Below are 21,041 nucleotides of genomic sequence, written 5' to 3'. Positions count from 1 at the left end.
TTGCAGTCCTTATTTATGTCACCAACAGAGGAAGAAGATAGAAAATCACCCTCCCCCACACCCTAAGGAAGAATGAAGGACTCACTCTCCAGTGGGGCACTGAGGCCACAGGCCAGGATACTCCTGGAGTAGCCTGAGCCCCTCGGAGGGATGGGCAGGGAAGGGCTCCAAGACAGGCAGGCTGGCAGAGTCAGGTCTCAGGTTGTGGGTCCTAAACTACAATCTCCACCACAGAGGACAAGGTGATGTGACCTTCAAGTCTGGAGTTTAGAGAGTGACATTCCCAAGATACCTTATGGGAATAAGCTTCTGTGGCCAGCCTTGAGTTCCCACCACCTCCCTGCCCTCTCCCTCACCTTCCCTCCCTTCAAATCATTCTTGTTTCCTTTACGCTCAGGGAACCAGGGCTTCCCCCAAATGCCAGTGTTCAAAGGGTCTGTTCATTGGACCAGAAGAGCAACAGGCATTTGAGTTATTAAAATGGCCACTGAAGACCAGGACATGGGGCGGGGACAGTCAGATGCAGCAGCTAGCACAGCAGGGCTAACTGGCCCTCCTGGTGGCTGTCCAGGCAGCACCCCGCTGGGGCCCAGTTACTGGAGGAGAACACCGGTCAGGGAGAGGCCTGAGAACGAGCCAGTGTGCATTTCCATCGGCAGACGGGAGCTCCAGAGTTGGAGGAGGGGCTCTGTGTATCCATCGCCAGCCAAAAGTCTGTCTGTCCCCAGGGCCTCCAGGCAACTCAGTCTGGAGCAATGGCCAGGACCCGCCACCTCATGGTGTAGGGTACCAGCATGACACTCATATCAGTTTCCATAGGAGATGTGCCAGAGGCATTCCCCCCTCTCGACACCCATTTTGGAAATGTTTCTTCATACCCGCCACTTATCAGCAGTCAGAAAGTGACCTTCAATCTCAAACAGGAATACCATGTGCATACCAAAGTCTTTCACATTCTGGCAGTAAAATAATAAAGAAAAGGAACAGGGACTGTGAGCGTACTTGAGCCAGCACAGGCACAGCAGCTGTGGTCAGTGACCTGAGCTGTTAGCAAAACAGAAACATTTTGTACCACACGCACTGAGGCCAGCTCAGTCTACCTGTGTTTGGGTACACTTTGGCCAGGGGGCGGGCCCCCGGGGCTCTGTGGCTGTCCCCTCACTAGAAGTGCACCATGGCTCCAGCCACAGGGGGCAGCCTGGGCAAAGCCATCTGCATCATGGAGACATTTGCCACAGCCAGGAATTGAAATGTCCCTGCTGGGGACCCCACGCCCCTTCCCTTCTCTAAAGCCCCAGGCCGAGTTCATATCCTTCTCACCAGCACGCTGCCTGGGGCCACAGTAAGTCTTTCCTCCGAGCCTTTTCTCTCCCTTCCCCTTCTGACTGGGGCTGTCCCTAAGGACCTGTCTCCTGCACTGTCCCCAGGTGGCTTATAGCTTGGATCTGGAGTGAGGCTGCTGCTGCCTTCAGATGCTGCCTGACCCTTCCGGAGGGTCAGCCTGCAGCCTCTCTCTTTGGTCCCCATCCCACATGTCCCTGCCTCCCTCCCCACCTCCTTGTGGGGCAGGTGCCCGTTCTTTCATGACTTTGCCTTCCCCCTGAAGATGAGGAGGTCTGACTCGAGGTCCCTATCTCCCCCCACCCGCCCACTGTCCTTACAAGCCCAGCATCCATCTGCAACCCCCCTCTCAGTGTCCCTGCCTGTTTGTCCTCAAGACCTTCTCTCTCCAGGGTACTGTGGACCTCCTCATGCCCCCTATCGTCCCACTCTCAAACCCTGTGCCCAGTCCTGCTCCCCGTCCCATCTGTACCACAAAGCAGACTGATTTTGTCCCACATCCCTCGTGCCATAGAGACTTTGTACAGAAGCTCAGATTTGGACATGCTGAGGTGCCCCTAAGACATCTGGTTATAGATGTTGTGTTGAGAAATGAATATATGTGTTGTCCCACTGGGATAGGGACCAACTCTGGCCATCGTCTCATTGTCATATCCCCTAATGCACAGCATCATGCTTGATAATTCACAGGCCTGATAAACGTGTTGGAAGAATGAGCTGACCGGGCAGGAGTCACCTTGTAGTGCCGATGCGCACCTGGCTGTGCTGATGTGAGGGGGCTGGGCCACGCCCCCTCCTTCCCGCCCAGGTCAGAGTGGGGCTTTTGCTAACACCTCCCAGAAGAGCTACAGAATAAAGGAGACAATGGGGCTCATCCCTGTCCTACTGCACACATCAGAAGTGCAGGTCAGCCCTTCTCAGCCATAGGTGTGTATCATTCTCCCAGTGAGGGCCATGGCAGGTGCAGGGCTCAAGGTCCCCTCCCCCAACCCCCCACTCTCTGCACTTTGCATTTCATCGCTGGGGAAGCCTCCTTCACTGTGGCTGCAGAACTCCAGGATGAGTCTGATCTATAGAGGGAAGGACCTACCAGCCACACTGAGGGCAGAGCAGGAGAATCTCAGGGACAGCCAGGGCCCCAGAGGAGGCCGCTTGAGTCCGACACCAGCTCTGACCTGCCGTTTGACTTTAGCTAAGTCACTTTCCTTCTTTGGGCCTTGGCTTTTCTGACCTGAACTAATCATAGTAAATTGTTTTGCCAAATCTCAAATTCTAAAAGGTATAGAAACTAAGGAATGTTCAAAAGGGGCTTTAGGTAGATTAATCACAAGAAATGATGACGACAACAGACACTTCAGTACAAGATGAGCACGTGCACACAGACTCAGCCAGGGTGACAAAAGCCAGCACAACAAAGCAGTCACAAGTACCAGGGGCTGATGCTCGGGTCTGGGTTTGTCCTCCACCTGTGATGGCTTCCAACAAGTGAGTATTTGACTCTTATGGTCCCACTGTGAGGCTGCCTGGGAGGAGGAAGGGAGTATAAAATATTCAGAATGGCCTGTTACTGCACAGCCCTCTCTCAGGGGTGCCACCTAATCAGGCCCACACACACATCTCAGCTAATGCTGGGGAGAGAAGGGACAGTGATCACCCTGACATCAGTGGCCAGCACTTTCTCCATCTGGCTTAGGTCCCACAGGGTGTGGACTTGTCCCCCTCACCCAGAAGAGCCACCCAGAAATCCTGCCTGCAGAGGAGCCCCTGAGAAGGAGGTGATTTTTCCAATTAAAGACAAAGCAGGCAAATATTGTTGACCCACCGGAGAGTCCGTGAACATGCCTGCTCACCCAGGAGGGGGTGTGGGTTTTGTCATGCACAAGATGCAAGTCCAGGACCTGGGCCTTCAGAGGGTTCAGAGAGTGTGGCTGCCCTTGAGTGAGATGGGCCCAAGTGGTACATGCGTGTGGTTTGCTCTTCCTGGATGGGACCAGTCTCACCATGACCCTGTCTGTGCCCTGCCGCCCCTTCCTGCTCAGCCTGCTCCCAGGCGCCCAGGCAGCAGCGTCACTGCCCAATGACCCCTCTCTGCTGCCCTGTCTACAGTCAGGCACACTGCGCAGGTGGCCTCAGAAATGTGCCCACTGTTGGTGTTGATAAATATAACACACTATAACTTCAGTCACAGGCATACTTTGGCTCCAGATTATCTTAATAAAGCATACTTTCTGATTTCCAGTACGTCCATTCAACCTTCCACATGCCTTTGAGGACATTTGTCATTCATGGGAGGTCATGTTCATACTGTACTGCAGTCTCATAAGTACCTAAAAAACAATGAACATATCTCAGTTTAAAAACTCTTCATTGCTAAAAAATGATAAAGATCATCTGAACCATCAGGGAGCCATAAGCTTTTTTCTGGGGGAGGGTCTTGCCTCGATGTTGATGGCTCCCGACTGAGCAGGGGGGCAGTTGCTGAAGGTTGGGGTGGCTGTGGTCATTTCTTAGAGTGAGACAACAGTGAAGTTTGCCACATCAGTTGACTCTTCCTTTTGTGATAGATTTCTCTGTAGCATGCAATACTGTTTGATAGACTTTTACCCACAGTAGAATTTCTCTCCAAATTGGAGTTAGTCCTCTGCAACCCTGCCATTGCTTTATTAACTAAGTTTATAAAATATTTTAAATCCTTTGTTGTCATTTCTAAGGTGCTCACAGCGTCTTCACCAGGAGTGGAATCCATCAAACAAAACACTTTCTTTGATCATCCATAGGAAGCAAGTCTTTATCCACACGGTTTGATGATGAGATGGCAGGAATTCCATCCCACCTTCAGGCTCCACTTCTAACTCTACTTCCCTCGCTATTTCCAACACAACTGCAACGACTTCCTCCACTGAAGTCTTGACCCCCTCACAGTCATCCACGAGGGTTGGAATCAGCTTCTTCCAAAATCCTGCTAAAGTTGGTAAGTTGACCTCCTCTTATGAATTATAAGTGTCCTTATAGCCCCTAGAATGGCAAATCCTTCCCAGAAGGTTAACTACTTCTTCCCTCTAGGACCCTATTTCTAAACTGTCATTAAACAGAGTCACAACCATGTCTAGCTGGGAACCCCTCACTGTTAGGAGAGGAAGACTTGCCCGGAATCCTGTTGTTTTAGGAAGACTGTGACTTCTTTTATCTGTTTGGAAATCGGCAATAGCTCTACTCGAACTGCTTTTTGTGAGGCTTGAACCTATAACCTGTATATCCTGAGTCAACAATGGCTTCTCCAGCCTGGAATTGGGGCTGTGTCCCCCTCCAGAGCAGGCCACCTTGGCTGAGCTTCTGTCTGGCATGACCTGAGTGACACAGGTTCTTGGGCTGTGCTGTGTTGAAGATGAATCATGCATCTTCCTTGCTTGGGACAGTTCTCCTGGCTACGCACCTGCAGAACACAGGTGAAACTTTCTGAGGAAACTCCCACTGCCACTTGTGAAAAAAAATTTATATTAAAGTATTGGGCATGTATGTGTACACACATATATATACATATATATGGAAAAGTATGACCCTATGAACTTCCGTAAACTGACCAGCGCCACAGGAAAAAGCACAATGTTCAGAACCCCAGAAACCCTTCACACCCCTTCCCATCTCAATGCCCTGGGACCCACTCTCTTGGCTCCCAGCAGCGATTCCCTGCACCTATCTGTGCTTTCTATAAACAGTCACACAGGATGTGCACCCCACTCACATCTGGCTCCCCAAATTACCTTGTAATACAATCATGCTGTCCCTTCTTAGGGCATCCAAAGCTTAATTCCAGGAATGGTCAGGCCCCAAACCATCGGTGGGGCTTGCTGTCCAGGTGTTCCGTCCCCTGCAGGCAATATCGAAATCACCGGCCTTGTGCTCCTCCATCCATCTCTCCTTGGAGAGACAAAGCAGACTGCTCTGTGCAAACTCTCAGGGCTGGGGTGGGCTTTGATTGTTTCAAGATCCCAGACCCCCCCAAGTAGGACCCTGGGCCCTATGGAAGCTAGCATCCCCTCAGAGAAAGAGAGAGACTAGGAAATGAGGGTGAATGCAGCCCCTTGCAGCACCAAGGACCCCAGGGTACCCCAAGCAGGATGTCTGCGTTGTATGTAGGCTCCCTTTTTCTTCCCCCTCCCCTCTCTCAGCCTCCCACATGTCCACTCTATCCCTGCACCCACAGCCCTGCCCACTCTCCCTTCCGAACCTCTTCTGGCCATCTCCCCGGGTGGCTTCTGTCCTTGGCTGGCTTCTGTCCTGGCCCAGGTGCCACCTGGTGCCCAGGGACCCCTTCGGCAGCATACAAACAGGGCTGCCTCGCTCCAGACTTGCCCCTGTGTAGTCTGTTCTCCAGGGTGTGCACAGAGGGATTTTTCTAAGACAAGATTTTAGCATGTTACTAGATCATTACACATGTTAATAGCTCTTGTGGTCCTTAAGGGTTTAATGGCCAGGTCACAGTGGCCTCTGCCTCTGCACATCCACTGCTCTTCTCCCTGCTTAGGGACATTAAGGCCCTGGACCTGTGCAGAGGCCATTTCCTCTGCCAGCGCAGCGTCGCTCCCTCTAGTCCCTTCAGCTCCTGGTCCACATGCTACCTCCAAGGGGAGCTTTTTCTCCACTCAGCCTCTCAGTCCTTCAGTCCCCAGGCCTGTACTCACAATGTGACTCAGTAACTGCTGGTCTCACTGACTGCCTGTCACTCCTTGAGGGCTGACACTAGGTTTCCATGGTTTGCTGCCTTTTCCTCCAAGAAAATGCCTGATGTTCATTAGATATAAACCAATGAGTAAGTGAATGAATGTGCTGTCAACGACCACCAAGTAGGTCAGAGCAAACCCATGTCTGGCTCTCCAGAGCCTGCACAACCAGGCCTTACTCCAAGGGCCCCATCCATAAAGAATTATACCACAAGTTAATCAGGCATAGCCATGGCCTTGGCTAATAATATAGAAAGAGAAATTGCCTCGGGTAACTGCTGGTTTCTGAGAGGCAGAGACGGCACCCTGGGTGCCAAGGCAGATGGACTAGGAGCCACATGATGACCTCTGAGGGTGACCAGCCACCCATGTCCTCTGTGCACCCTGTGTGCAGTGCCCTTCGGGGATAGGACTCCACAGACAGCAAGGAAATCACAAAGATGACTGCCAGGAACAGGAAGTGGAGATGAAAATAGCTCTTATGGGACACAGCTGCCCCGGTACTGTGCAGCAGTAGGGAAGGGAGGGGACATGTGTCTATGTCCTGCGTGTCTTGTGACTGTCCCTAAGTGTTTGGTCCTATCCTTTCCTACAGCCATTTTCTCCATTCTGGGAAGCAGGTCTCATGGCCAGAAGTGGCCATACCTGGGCACGGGCTTCCACCAAGGATGACAGAAAAGCAGTTACTATTTCAGTGAATGAGTTAACATCATTGTCATCAATCAAGCAAATGTTACAAGTTCATGACAGAATTCAGAGATCAGGTGTCTCAGAGGGGACACATTACAGAAACGACACCAAGCTGCAGACAGCCAAAACGAGGCTGAGCCCTTCCCCCTTCCCCACCCTGTCCAGGTTGAGTCCTGTGAGCTCTTGAGATCTGGATGCCATAAATCAGATCTTGTGTAGGAACAATCTGGGGGCCTTTGGCTGGATCAAAGCAAGGGGTGGACAGTTGACCTCACCAGTGAAACATACTACCCTCAAGGCCTGAAGGCTGAACTTTACAGCAAATGCCTCTTCCCCATTCCCTTGAGACTGCCTGTAATATGAACAAGCCCCTCCCCCACCTCCCACCCCTCCATCCCGCTACCCTCCACACAAGCACTCTTCAGCTGGTTCTGTCTTTTGTGAGTGAATGAGGTTGGAAAGAGCTCAGCCCATGGCACTGTGCAGAGTTCTTTCTCTAGTTGAGCTTGCGGTCTGAAGACCCACTTTTTAGACCTATGGAGTCCTTGGGGGCTACCCTGTGGTCCCAGTCACTTTCACTGTGACCATCCCAGGAGCACTTATGTGGCCCAGATGCTCCATAGCAGTGGCGATCCAAGGAGCAAACCACCTGTCACTCTTGCCTCAAATCTGCAGAGGAGTCCCAGAGGCTTTGGGAGCAGTGGGCAGTGTGAAGGTCTGGGAGAGCTTCTGGGAGACCAGGATCTTATTGTCTACCTCTGCCCACTTCGTAAGAAGGACCCTGAGGTGAGACAAAAATGCTCTTTGGCAATCTAGGTCTCCCCAGGACAGGCAGAAAGGCCACCTGGCTCATGGGGGTCGCTGTGTGGGGTGCCAGGCCCAACCCCTTCCCAGGAAGGGTTATGGTACTGCACTGTGTTGTTCTTCACTCAGTTTGGTTAAGTCTCCTGGGATCCCCTTCCTCACATGCTTAGGAGAGTGTTGGCCAAAAGTGGACCCTGGCCTGAGGCCTCGAGGCAGGGCTGGAGCAGCAGGTACCTCTGGTGCAGAGGGCCAGGGGCATCTAGCTGGTCCCTGCTCTCCTTTTCTCTGTGCCTGGCTCTTTCCCTAACCCAGCAGCCCCAGGCTACGCAAATATCTACTGCCCAGAGGCGGGAATAGACAGAGGCAACCACTTTCTGCAGACTCCCTCACCAGTGCCCCTTCTTGGTCTCCCTCTGGCAGCTGGGCATGCCCAACCTCCCATATTTCTCTGCAAGCCCCACCTTGACCACCTATGCCAGCAGTTTAAGAGGTCTGCTTGACTCTCTGAATTCTCCAATGTCCCTTTTATGCCTTCACTTCCTGACCTTCTCTCCCAGGTGTGTGAGTCCTGGGACCTCTAAGACACCCTTATTCCACAGCACGCATAGGGGCTATGCTTTCTTGGTGGCACCCTGGCAGATCCAGGTCCAACCCATCAAAGGAGCAGGGGACTGGACTGTTGGCTTCTCACAAACCACCTCTCTGAGATGAACACTCCCTGCCATCCTTCCCAGGCTCACTCTGCCCCGTGGCTCCCAAAGCAACCACCCGAAACCACTGGCTCTTCACAGACACTGTGCAACACACACTCCCTCATTACAGGTCTCTGCTCAAACACAGTTGCCTAGAGCTGGCCCAGAGACACCTTCACTTCACCAAGGCCTGAAGGGCCAGCAGGACTTAGAGCTGCCCACACAGGCAAGCGAGGGAAGGCCCCAGGCCCCTGTGTCCAGAGCACTGCTGCAGGACAGCCCACACCGTCCGAAGCTCTTTTCCTATGTGCCCCACCCTTGTCCACCCACTGGAGCAACCAGCCTCCGTGGTCTCCTTGGGATCTTTAACAAGACTCATTTTATTAGTATTTCAAAATAGGCTTGAATTCTAACAACATTGAGTGTTTAAAGGTCTGGAATTTCATTCTATTTGATCTGACAGAGGCTGAAAGGACCTTCCAAGAAATTGTCTGCTTTGACTAAAGGATGCTTCATTTAAGGTTATGGGCTTTGCTGCAATGTTAACTAGGTGAGAGCAAGTCCATCCACTGTTACTCTGCAAAGGAGGAAAGAGAGCACCATCAGAATCCCTAAGCCCCAAAGGAGCCAGAACAAAAGACATCCCACGAAACATACTGCTGGTGGAAGAGACAGGGAGACTCTATCTGATCCCCTAACCTGGTGGACGTCAGGCTCGAACGTGCCCTGTGCCTGTGTGACTCCCTGCTCCCCGTGTGAGTCTCCGGTCAGCCGCTCCAGCCAGCCAATGACGTTCGTGTTGCCTTTCCTCTTTCTCCCCACACCCCCCCACCGCACAGCACTGGTCTGGAGCATCCCTACTTCCTAAGGTGAGTTGGGGGGGAGGCAGTTGGAGGGCCAGAGAGTAGAGAACTCATGTCCTCATAAATGTCCTTCTGGCCCTCACACCCACAGCTTATACTACAGTGGGTGGGAACAGTGAAGCCCATCCCTGAGGGGCAGCTCTGGGGACCCTTGGAGCACTGCCACCTCTGTCCATGGTGGGAAGGGCAGTGGGAAGATGTTGCAGTTGAGAACACCGAGCAGGAGAGCTTGAAGAGAGCCACTGCAGGAAGGCTGAAAGGGAATGCCTCACAGGGTGTGGGGCGCAGGTCACTGAATGCAGCGGGGAGAGGAACAGCGGGGCCAGGAGACACTGGCCACTGAAATGTGCAAAGTGTCCATAATCCTGGGCAATAGGGTTTTCTAGCAGTTGCTGTCAATCAGGTACCTTGCTGGCAGGCAGAAACTTAATCAGCACTATTGGAGGAGCACCGCTTCCACTCTCACACAGTTGCAGTGCTCCCAGGGTCCCTGGAGGTGCCCTCAAGGAGGGGCATCATTGCTGTCCCCACCCACCATAGAGTGAGGACAGGGGCACAAGGGCCCAACGTATCCTGTCACAGAAGCATTTCCAAAGAGATGACAGCAGATGGGCAGGTGCAGCTCCAAAGAGCGGGAAGGTTCCCTCCAAGTTTTGAGAGCATAAATGAAAAACTCCATGGGCCTGTCTCGCTCACAAAAAGAAGTTAACACACAATCCTACCAAGAAAGCCTTTCCTCTCCGTGAGCCTGCAGGGGCTCGTGTGTACACATTCTCCTACCCAACTTTCTGCTGTGAAGTTGTTTCTATTTCCAGCAAAGTACATCCACTCAGTGAAATCAAAGAAGTCTAAGTAGCTTATGTGCAAAAAGAATTGGACCCAGGGCCCAAACTTTCCTACTTCATAGAGGAAAGCATTTCTAACTTTCTGGACTCTTTTCCTTGTGTTTATTTCTGTGTATCTTTGTGATCTGCTATTCTGCTTTTTTTTGCTTATTCTGTACTTTGGGAAACATTACTGACTTTTTTATTAATATGAGGGTATTTGTGATTAGATTATAAGATAAACTCCAAGTTGTGGTTTAGTTCTTCACCCAGGAGGTGTGCCATACACCCCCCCCCCATTGTACCTGTGAGGTGGGAATTTATAGAACTCCTCCCCATACTCTTCTTGAATTTAACTGAGTTTTTCTCTCATGTGGGCCTATACTTGTTGATTTACTAGTTTCAACATAGCATTGAGCACATGGGATGCTTGCTTTTCCGTTCTTGAGATACTTAACTTAGGAAAAGGTTCTCCCAGTCCACCTAGGTAATTACAAAAATGCAAAGACTCTTTACAATATCAGCCTTGGGAAAGAATTTATGAAGAAGAAACCATTATCAATTGCCGCAACAAGAAAAATGAATAAATAGGACCTGATCAACTTAAAAAGCTTTTGCACAACTAAGGAAACAATCAACAAAGCAAATAAACATCTTTCAGAGTGGGAGAAGATATTCGCAGGTTACAAGTCTGAGAAGAGGCTCATAACCCAGAATCCACAAAGAACTCAAGGAAATCAACAAGAAAAGAGCAAACAACCCCAATAATCACTGGGCAAGAGACATGAATAGAATCTTTTCCCAAGAGGACAGATGAATGGCCAAGAAACACATGAAAAAATGCTCATCATCCCTAATCATCAGAGGAATGCAAATAAAAGCCACTTTGAGTCGATCAACCTAATTCCACCAGCAGCCGTAAGTACAAGCAGCAGTGAGACTGCAAACCGGAAAGGCCTTACCCGTGAACTGTTTTAGTGTTTTTGGACTTGGCACTCAGTTGAACTGCCTTGGGAAGAGCTTGAGCATGAGTGCAGAGAAGGTTGGGCATTGTCTAGGGCCCCAGACTGAGCCACTGAGATGGACAGAGCTAATAGTGTTCAGCTGTGGGCCTTAGGGAGCCATTGTGAGAGAACTGCCATGGCAAGCTCTGCCCTCATGGTCACAGAGCAAGGATTGGGTGGGAGCTAGTAACCTAGTGACTGAGCAGCCTAAAGGCAGAGACTGAGCTGCCTTACAGCATTAACACTCAGGGGCAGAGTGAGACCAGTTTGGGCACACTGGAGCCTTGGGCTGTTGCCCTGGGTAGAGTGCCATGGCATCACAGCCCATAGCAACCACAAACTCCTGGGCTTGGCAGCACCTGGACCTCCATAAGAGCTGTGCCGTGACCCCCGACCTGTGACCTGTGCCCGCTGGGCCTCCACATGCCCTGACCAGGAACTGCAGTAGCTGTGCAACACTGCATCCTCCCTCCTGTACCCTCCCTGCCTCCACACCAGCCTGATCATCTGGCCAGGGACTCTGGTAGCCACGTGCCCTCCAGAGCCCTCCCTGCTCTGCGCAAAGCCCGTCTCCTGGCTAGAGACTGCTGGAGACTTGGGCTGTCTGTGCCAAAGTCACTGGACCCCAGGCACTCCCAGAACCGTGTGAAACACCTCCTGCCCTGTTGCTGGATCCAGGTGTGTCACACTCCAGAGGTGCATCCACAACCAGAACTCCCTGGCTGTGGCAGCCAGAGGAACTACACAGGGTCACTCCCTACAAAGATAAAGCAACAATAGAGTGATCCCACTGGGGGTCTAATCTTGGAGAGACACCTCCCCAACTCTGAGGACAGCCAGAGGCAATGGAGAAAAACAATCATGAGGCAAAATCAACAGAAAAACTCTGGCAATATGAATAATCAGAGTAGATCAACTTCCCCAGGGATCAATGGGGCAGACACAGCACAAGACCCCATGCACAAACAAATAGCTGAAATGTCAGAAATCGAATTCAGAATCTGGATAGCAAGTAAGATTGAATTAGAATTCAAAACAGTACCATAAAAGATATCTCAAGAATTCAACAAATTCAAAGACCAAATGACCAAAGATTTTGACACATTGAGACAAGAAGTTGCATCCCTCAAAAATCTCAGAAACACAGTAGAATCCCTCAGTAACAGAATGGAGTAAGCAGAAGAAAGGATTTCTGACATGGAAGACAAAGCTTTCGAATGCTCCCAAATTCTCAAAGAGAAAGAGAAATGGAGGAGAAAAACAGATCACTCTCTCAGAGAGCTCTGCGATAATTTGAAGAAAATCAATATTTGTCTTACAGGGATCCCAGAAAGCAATGAAGTGGCTTCACAAGGCACAGAGTCTCTTCTCCATGAGATTATGAAGGAGAACTTTCCAGACATGCCAAGAGATTCTGAAATTCAGATAGCAGAAGTTTCAGAACTCCAGCATGACTCAACCCGAATAAGACATCACCCACAAACATCATAATCAATTTCACTAAAGTTAATATGAAGGAGAAAATTCTGAAAGCTGCCAGATGAAAGAAAACCATCATCTACAAAGGCAAGAATATTAGAATAACTGCAGATGTCTCTGCTGAAAAATTTCAAGCTAGAAGAGGATGGTCATCGACTTTTAATCTCCTAAAACAAAATAACTTTCAACCCAGGATCCTGTACCCAGCTAAACTGAGCTTCATTTATGACGGAAGAATTAAATACTTCAATGACATTCACATGTTGAAGAAATTTGTCATAACTAAACAAGCTCTCCAGGATATTCTCAGACCTATCCTCCATAAAGAGCAGCGTAATCCTCCATTACAAAAGTAAACCTACCCAGAAAATTTTGATCAAATTACAACTTCCACAGTTGCAAAAGGATTAAAAATTTTCACCAGACTCTCAAAAGGCTTATCAATAGTCTTAATTAATGTGAATGGTTTAAATTTCCTCTAAAGAGGCACAGGTTGGCTGACTGGATACAAAAACTCAAGCCAGATATCTGCTGCATACAAGAATCGCATCTTCAATTAAAAGACAAATATAGACTCAAGGTGAAGGGATAGTCATCTATACTCCAGGAAAATGGAAAGCAGAAAAAAGCAGGCATTGCAATCCTATTTGCAGACACAATAGGCTTTAAACCAACCAAAATACGGAAGGATAAGGATGGACACTTCATATTTGTTAAAGGTAATACTCAATATGATCAGATTTCAATTATTAATATTTATGCATCCAACCAGAATGTACTTCAATTTATAAGAGAAACTCTAACAGACATGAGCAACTTGATTTCCTCCAGTTCCATAGTAGTTGGAGATTTTAACACCCCTTTAGCAGTCCTGGATAGATCCTCCAAAAAGAAGCTAAGCAAAGAAATTTTAGATTTAAACTCAACCATTCAACATCTGGACATAACAGACATCTACAGAACATTTCATCCCAACTAAACTGAATACACATTCTTCTCATCAGCCCACAGAACACACTTCAAAATTGACCACATCCTGGGGCACAAATCTAACCTCAGCAAATTTAAGAAAATAGAAATTATTCCTTGCATCTTCTCAGACCATCATGGAATAAAAGTTGAACTCAATAACAACAGGAACCTGCATACCCATACAAAAGCATGGAAGCTAAACAACCGTATGCTGAAGGATAGATGGGTTATAGATGAGGAAAGAAGGAAATCACTAAATTTTTGGAACAAAACAAAACGAATTACCAGAACCTCTGGGATACTGCAAGGCACTCCTAAGAGGGAAATTTATAGCACTGCAAGCCTTCCTCAAGAAAACAGAAAGACAGGAAGTTAATAACTTAATGGGACATCTCAAGTAACTGGAGAAGAATGAACACTCCAACCCCAAACCCAGCAGAAGAAAAGAAATAACCAAAATCAGAGCAGAATTAAATGAAATTGAAAACAAAAGAATTATACAACAGATCATAAAATCCAAAAGCTGGTTTTTTGAAAAGGTCAATAAAATAGGTAAATCTTTGGCCAACCTAACCAGGAAAAAAAGAGTAAAATCTCTAATTTCTTCAATCAGAAATGGTAATGATGAAATAACAACAGACCCCTCAGAAATTCAAAAAATCCTTAATGAATACTACAAGAAACTCTACTCTCAGAAATATGAAAATCTGAAAGAAATCAGCCAATACCTGGAAGTGTGCCACCTACCAAGACTTAGCCAGAACAAAGTGGAAATGTTGAACAGGCCTATATCAAGTTCTGAAATAGCATCAACTACACCAAATCTCCCTAAAAAGAAAAGCCCAGGATCAGATGGCTTTACGTCAGAATTCTACTAAACCTTTAAAGAAGAACTAGTACCTATATTACTAAACCTCTTCCAAAATATAGAAAGAGAAGGAATATTACCCAACACATTCTACGAAGCAAACATCACCTTGATCCCCAACCAGGGAAAGACCCAACAAGAAAAGAAAATTATAGACCAATATCACTGATGAATATTGGTGCTAAAATACTTAATAAGATCCTAACAAACAGAATCCATCAACACATCAAAAAAATTATACACCACGACCAAGTGGGATTTATCCCAGGGTCTCAAGGCTGGTTCAATATATGTAAATCTATAAATGTAATTCAGCACATAAACAAACTAAAAAATAAAGACCATGTGTTTCTTTCAATTGATGCAGAAAAAGCTTTTGATAATATCCAGCATCCCTTCATGATCAGAACACTTAAGAAAATTGGTATAGAGGGACATTTCTTAAACTAATAAAGGCCATCTACAGCAAACCCACAGCCAATATCGTATTGAATGGAGTTAAATTGGAATCATTTCCACTTAGATCAGGAACCAGGCAAGGTTACCCATTGTCTCCATTGCTCTTCAACATTGTAATGAAAGTTTTAGCCATTGCAATTAGGGAAGAAAAGGTGATCAAGGGTATCCACATAAGGTCAGAAGAGATCAAACTTTCACTCTTCGCAGATGATATGATCATATATCTGGAAAACACTAGGGATTCTACTACAAAACTTTTAGAAGTGATCAAGGAATACAGCAATGTCTCAGGCTACAAAATCAACACCCATAAATCTGTAGCCTTTATATATACCAACAATAACCCAGCCGAAAAAACAGTCAAGGACTCTATTCCTTTCACAGTAGTGCCAAAGAAGATGAAATATTTGGGAGTATACCTAACAAAGGACGTGAAAGATCTCTACAAAGAGAACTATGAAACTCTAAGAAAAGAAATAGCTGAAGATGTTAACAGATGGAAAAACATACCATGCTCATGGCTGGGAAGAATCAACATTGTTAAAATGTCCATACTGCCCAAAGCAATATATAATTTTAATGCAATTCCTATTAAAGCTCCATTGTCATACTCTAAAGATCTTGAGAAAATAATACTTCGTTTTATATGGAAGCAGAAAAAAACTGAAATAGCCAAAACATTACTCAGCAATAAAAACAAAGCTGGAGGAATCATGCTACCAGACCTGAGACTGTACTATAAATCGATAGTGATCAAAACAGCATGGTATTGGCACAAAAACAGAGAAGTAGATGTCTGGAACAGAATAGAGAACCAAGAGATGAATCCAGCTACTTACCATTATTTGATCTTTGACAAGCCAATTAAAAACATTCACTGGGGAAAAGATTCTCTATTTAACAAATGGTGCTGGGTGAACTGGCTGGTGACCTGTAGAAGATTGAAACTGGACCCACACCTTTCACCATTAACTAAGATAGACTCTCACTGGATAAAAGATTTAAACTTAAGACATGAAACTATAAAAATACTTGAAGAAAGTGCAAGGAAAACTCTTGAAGGAATCGGTCTGGGTGAATATTTTATGAGGAGGACTCCCCAGGCAATTGAAGCAGTATCAGAAATACACTACTGGGACCTGATCAAACTAAAAAGCTTCTGCACAGCCAAGAACATAGTGAGTAAAGCAAGCAGACAGCCCTCAGAATGGGAGAAAATATTTGCAGGTTATACCTCCAATAAAGGTCTAATAATCAGAATCCACAGAGAACTCAAATGTATTAGCAAGAAAAGAACACGTGACCCCATCTAAGGGTGGGCAAGGGACTTGAAGAGAAACTTCTCTAAAGAAGACAGATGCATGACCTACAAACACATGAAAAAAAGCTCATCATCCTTATTCATCAGAGAAATGTAAATCAAAACTACTTTGAGATATCACCTAACCCCAGTAAGAGTAACCCACATAACAAAATCCCAAAACCAGAGATGTTGGCATGGATGTGGAGAAAAGGGCACACTTCTACACTGCTGGTGGGAATGCACACTAATACATTCCTTCCGGAAGGATGTTTGGAGAATACTTAGAGACCTAAAAATAGACCTGCCATTCAATCCTATAATTCCTTTACTAGGTATATACCCAGAAGACCAAAAATCACAATATAACAAAGACATCTGTACCAGAATGTTTATTGCAACTCAATTCATAATTGCTAAGTCATGGAAGAAGCCCAAGTGCCCATCGACCCACGAATGGACTAGCAAATTGTGGTACATGTATACCATGGAATATTACGCAGCCTTAAAGAAAGATGAAGACTTTACCTCTTTCATGTTTACATGGATAGAGCTGGAACATATTCTTCTTAGCAAAGTATGTCAGGAATGCAAGAAAAAGTATCCAATGTACTCAGCTCTACTATGATGCTAAATTATAGCTTTCACATGAAGGCTATAACCCAACTATAGCACAAAACTATGGGGAAAGGGTCAAGGAAGGGGAAGGGAGGGTGGAGGTTAGGGTGGAGGGAGGGTAATGGGTGGGGCCACACCTACGGTGCATTTTAGAATGGGTACAGGTGAAACTTACTAAATACAGAATACAAATGCCTACATACAGTAACTAAGAAAATGCCATGAAGGCTACGTTGAACATTTTGATGAGAATATTTCAGATTGTATATGAAACCAGCACATTGTACCCCTTGATTGCAGTAATGTACACAGCTATGATTTAACAATAAAAAAAAAATTTTTAATTAAAAATTAAAAAAAACACTTTGAAATATCACCTAACCGCAGTGAGAATGGCCCATATCCCAACGTCCCAAAGCTGCAGATGCTGGCATGGTTGTAGAGAGAAGGGAACACTTTTACACTGCTGGTGGGATTACAAACTAATGCAGCCCTTGTAGAAAGAAATATGGAATATTCTCAAAGAGCTAAACGTAGACCTTCTAGTTGATCCTGCAATCTCATTACTAGGTATCTACCCAAAAGAAAAAAAAACGATCTTATCATAAGAACATTTGGACTTGAATGTTTATAGCAGCAAAATTCACAATTGCAAAGATGTAGAAGCAATTCAAGTGCCTTCAGCACATGAATGGATTAATAAACTGTGGTATATGTGTACCTTGAAATGTTATTTAGCCATAAAGAAAGATGGAGATCTTACTGACTTTCTGTTAAGGAAGGATGAGATGTCTGTGCTCTTACATCACCCCAGCTCCAGCACCCCAACCCCAGCCAGAACCTACATTACTAACGCGAGGCCCAGATGGTTCTCTGCTGAGTTCATGGTGCCTGCCATGAGCATGCCTCTTTTCTCATACAATTGTTATGTTCGTTTGTTTTTCTAAGAGTTAAAACTTGCTTTGTACTTCTATTTCTCAGTTTCCCACATACATCTTGCCAACATTTATAAAAGCTTTAACACATCTGTTAAATGTCTTAAAATGTTTTTAGGCGTTCAAATTCAGTGGCTTGTTTTCTTAGACACTTTTGAGCCTTCCTCGTCTCTGTTCTTGTGTGGGTTCTCTGTTTCCAGAATTTCATGTTATCTAGTTTTCTCTGTTATTTTATGGAAATGCATTATCCAGAAGTTTTCAAAAAATGAGTTCAGGGAAAAGATAGAATGGATAGTTAGATTTGACAGATGAACAGACTAGATGGGTAGAGAGATGATGGAGGAATGAACAGACAGGCAGGCAGGTGACAGATGGATAGATCATCAATCTTGCTTTCATGTCTAAAAATATTTATATTCTTCTTTCCCTCTTGACCAATACTTAGCAATTCTCTTTTAATATCATATTGTTCTTTTTCTACAGATGCAATCTCTGATAAAAGGAATTATTGTTTTTTGGTTTGTGAGCCCCCTTGTTATTTTTGTTTCTTCTGCTTTCTGATTTTGTTCATTTGTGTCTCTGCTTTTCATGTTGAGACTTTCTCCATGGCATCTGGTGTCCATTCGTACTTCAGACGGGGACAGTAAAGCACTGATGTGGGCAGGTGGGAGAGGGCTTGTAGACTGTTGCAGTGAGATCCAGACCCAAGAAAGGAACTAGCAGATGCCAACATCTGGTGATGCTTTCTTTGGGAATTTTTAACTTTCTCCAAAGAATCCTGTACACTTCTCCCCTAGTGAGGACAGGGTGAGGTTGGCCCCTTTCCCTGTGAAAGCAGAGTGGGGAGAGGTGGCTGAGGGTCCCAGAGATCAGGAGTTTGGCTTTCTTCCATATAATCTGTCTTCCTGGCCCCACATCTCCCCCCAGCCCTTGCTTGGTCTACCACCCCTGACCTAGTGGGGACTCTGTTCCTCTAGCAAGTAAACCTCCCATCTAGTTATAGGTTGAAAGGCGTTGCCCCCAAAATGCATAACTTAAAACCCCAACCCCCAGTCCCCTGGAATGCAACTGGATTTGGATTTAAGATTGTTACAAATGTCTTCAGTTAAGATGAGGTTAATAGGATGGGCCCTAATCCAATACAACTTGTAAAGAGGAGATATTGCATATAGATACATATTTGCAGGAGAAGAACACCACAGGAAGGTTGGCGTTTCACTGCCAGAAACCAAGGAACTAACAGAAGGCAGGAGAGAGGGCTTGGGGGATGCTTCCTTGGGCCTTCAGAGGGAGCAGGGCCTGCCCACATCTCGATCTTGGACTTCTGGCCTTCAGAACGCTGAGACACTAAATTCTTGTGGTTAAGACACCAGTGTAAACTAACACTTCCTATGGAGGGTTGTGCCCCAGTGGTCACAGGCCACACAGAGTCAGACAGGAAACTGGAAAGCCAGAGACCTCCCCAGACAGATGCTCCAGCAGCCCTGCTGAGAGTAATGGGTCCCCGACTGCCAGCGCCCCCCAGAGGATGGGAGGGGAGTGGACACTCTGTATCCAGATCTGCTCAGCTGAGTCACTTACACAATGTGTGAAGAGAGCTTATCCCTAGTTATCTCTGCCCCCTACCAGTTAATAAGGTTTTTATTCCTTTCCTGTCACTTTAGGGGTACAGTTGAGCATACTGAGCCTGCTCCCCCTAACTGGAGTCTCCTTTGGTCTTGGTAAAGCAAAGTATCCAGGACTCTAGTTACAGGTCTCTCCCCCTCAGCAGGGCAGTCACCTTCCTGCAGAAAGAAAGGGCAACTGCACCACCAGTACTGTCGCAATGATCAAAAGCTTGGTGTGGGCAACATTCCTTAATTATGGGGATGTAGTTAACACACCTCACAAATTCTTGGATACTCCCCTCTTCCAGGGGGTGAAGTTTTATTTTCCTCCCCTTGAGTGTGAGCAGGACTTAGTGATGGGCTTCTAACAAACACGTGGAAAGGAAAAGCTCCCCTGACGATGCAGAAATGTGCATGCACTGGACCAGGAGATGAGGTCAACATCCCAGGAAGGAGTAATGTCCGTCTCACACGTGCCCTGACACACTCCCCTCTGCCTCTGCGCTGTTCTCTCCAAGGCCACAACCACGGTCCAGTCAGAGGGCACTGAGTGTTAACTCAGAAGGAGCGAAGTCCTACAAAACAACTGGCCAGTACTCTTCGAACGTGTCACAGTTATAGGAGACAAAGATCAGAGATTGAGGAGCTGTCATATATTGGAGGACCAAGAAGTCATGAAGTGTAACACCATGTGGGGTCTTAACTTGGACACTGGGACAGAAAACAGAGAGTAGACAATGGGGAACCTCAAAGTCTGCAGTTTAGCTAATGATATTTTACCAGTGATCACTGGAGATGTGACAAATGGCCCATGGCTGAGGGACATGTAGGAAGCTCTATCTTTGCAACTCTTTAGTAAATTCAAAATTCCTTCAAAATAGAAAGATAGAAAAATGACTGTGAGCTCAAACTCTCAAAGCTTTAATGTAATTAATTTTAACTATTTTATTTTATTTTATTTTAATCCTGCCGGGCTGGTCCCTGTGCCAGCCTGGCACCATGTCCCCTCCACCTTCCTCTCCAGCTCCTTCCCAGATTCAGCTCCGTCTCAGCCTCTCCTTGGGGCTCTGTGGGGCTGACTTTCCTCTCGTGTGGGGCTCCCAACACCCTCCCACCCCTCAGAGGGGAAGGAGTGCCTCCCTTCAGGTATCCTCACACCACACTGCCACCCTCCCCGGCCCTGGACCCGCCCCTGCTGGCTCCACCCCCAGAGGGTCTTTGCCCATCAGCTCTGGGCTGCAGGTCCGGGGTTCTCTTTCCCTCTTGTCATGCCTGAGTATAATGTTCACTGATATGTTCATTTCTTATTCCTGCCCCCACCCAAATCCTCAAGCTCCATGAAACATGAGTGACACCCACTCTCAGCACCAGGGTCCCCCTTGCCCCTCCCCTGCCTCAGCAGGACTTGGAGAGGCATCTGGCCCATCAGGGACACTCACAATGTGCTGAGAAGATGAACGGCCACTTAGCAAACTAGGAAGGGGCGGGCATGCTCCCTTGTTACCTAGGCTCTCCCTGGAAGGAGCCTCTTGGGCTTTGCTTCAGGAATCCCTGTGGTGACCTGGATCAGGGATCCACCCAAGAAACAGCAGGTACAGAGTAAGGGATCATGTGTGGTATGTGTGTGCACATGAGTGGTACGTGTGCGATGCTTGGGTGCTGTTGTGTGTATGACGTGTATGCCCGTATGTGTGGCATGTGTGGGGCATGTTCACATGTATGTGTATGATATGTGTAGGGTGTGTGTATATTTGTGCGTGTGGTGTGTGTGCTTGCATATACAGGGTGTGTGCACGTATGTACTGATGTGTATGCTGTTGCAGGTGTACTGTGTGCCCGTGTGTGTGTGTATGCACTCATGAGG

General features: G+C 47.0%; 1 long non-coding RNA gene across 2 annotated transcripts; it reads left to right on the top strand.

Moving 5' to 3' along the window:
- The first annotated feature begins 1,209 nt into the window (after positions 1 to 1,209).
- Positions 1,210 to 4,838, top strand: LOC128576693 (uncharacterized). 2 transcript variants are annotated; one of them, XR_008377484.1, is made up of 4 exons: positions 1,210 to 1,342; positions 2,032 to 2,268; positions 4,119 to 4,312; positions 4,434 to 4,838. It is a non-coding gene; the product is annotated as an uncharacterized LOC128576693 (long non-coding RNA). The 2 variants fall into 2 exon arrangements; XR_008377485.1 differs by having other exon boundaries at positions 4,405 to 4,838.
- Positions 4,839 to 21,041: the final 16,203 nt, after the last annotated feature.

Source organism: Nycticebus coucang, chromosome 2 (genome assembly GCF_027406575.1).
Source record: "Nycticebus coucang isolate mNycCou1 chromosome 2, mNycCou1.pri, whole genome shotgun sequence".
Lineage (NCBI taxonomy): Eukaryota > Metazoa > Chordata > Mammalia > Primates > Lorisidae > Nycticebus > Nycticebus coucang.
The sequence above is the reverse complement of the archived record's forward strand: the minus strand, read 5'-3'. Positions and strand labels throughout refer to the sequence as shown.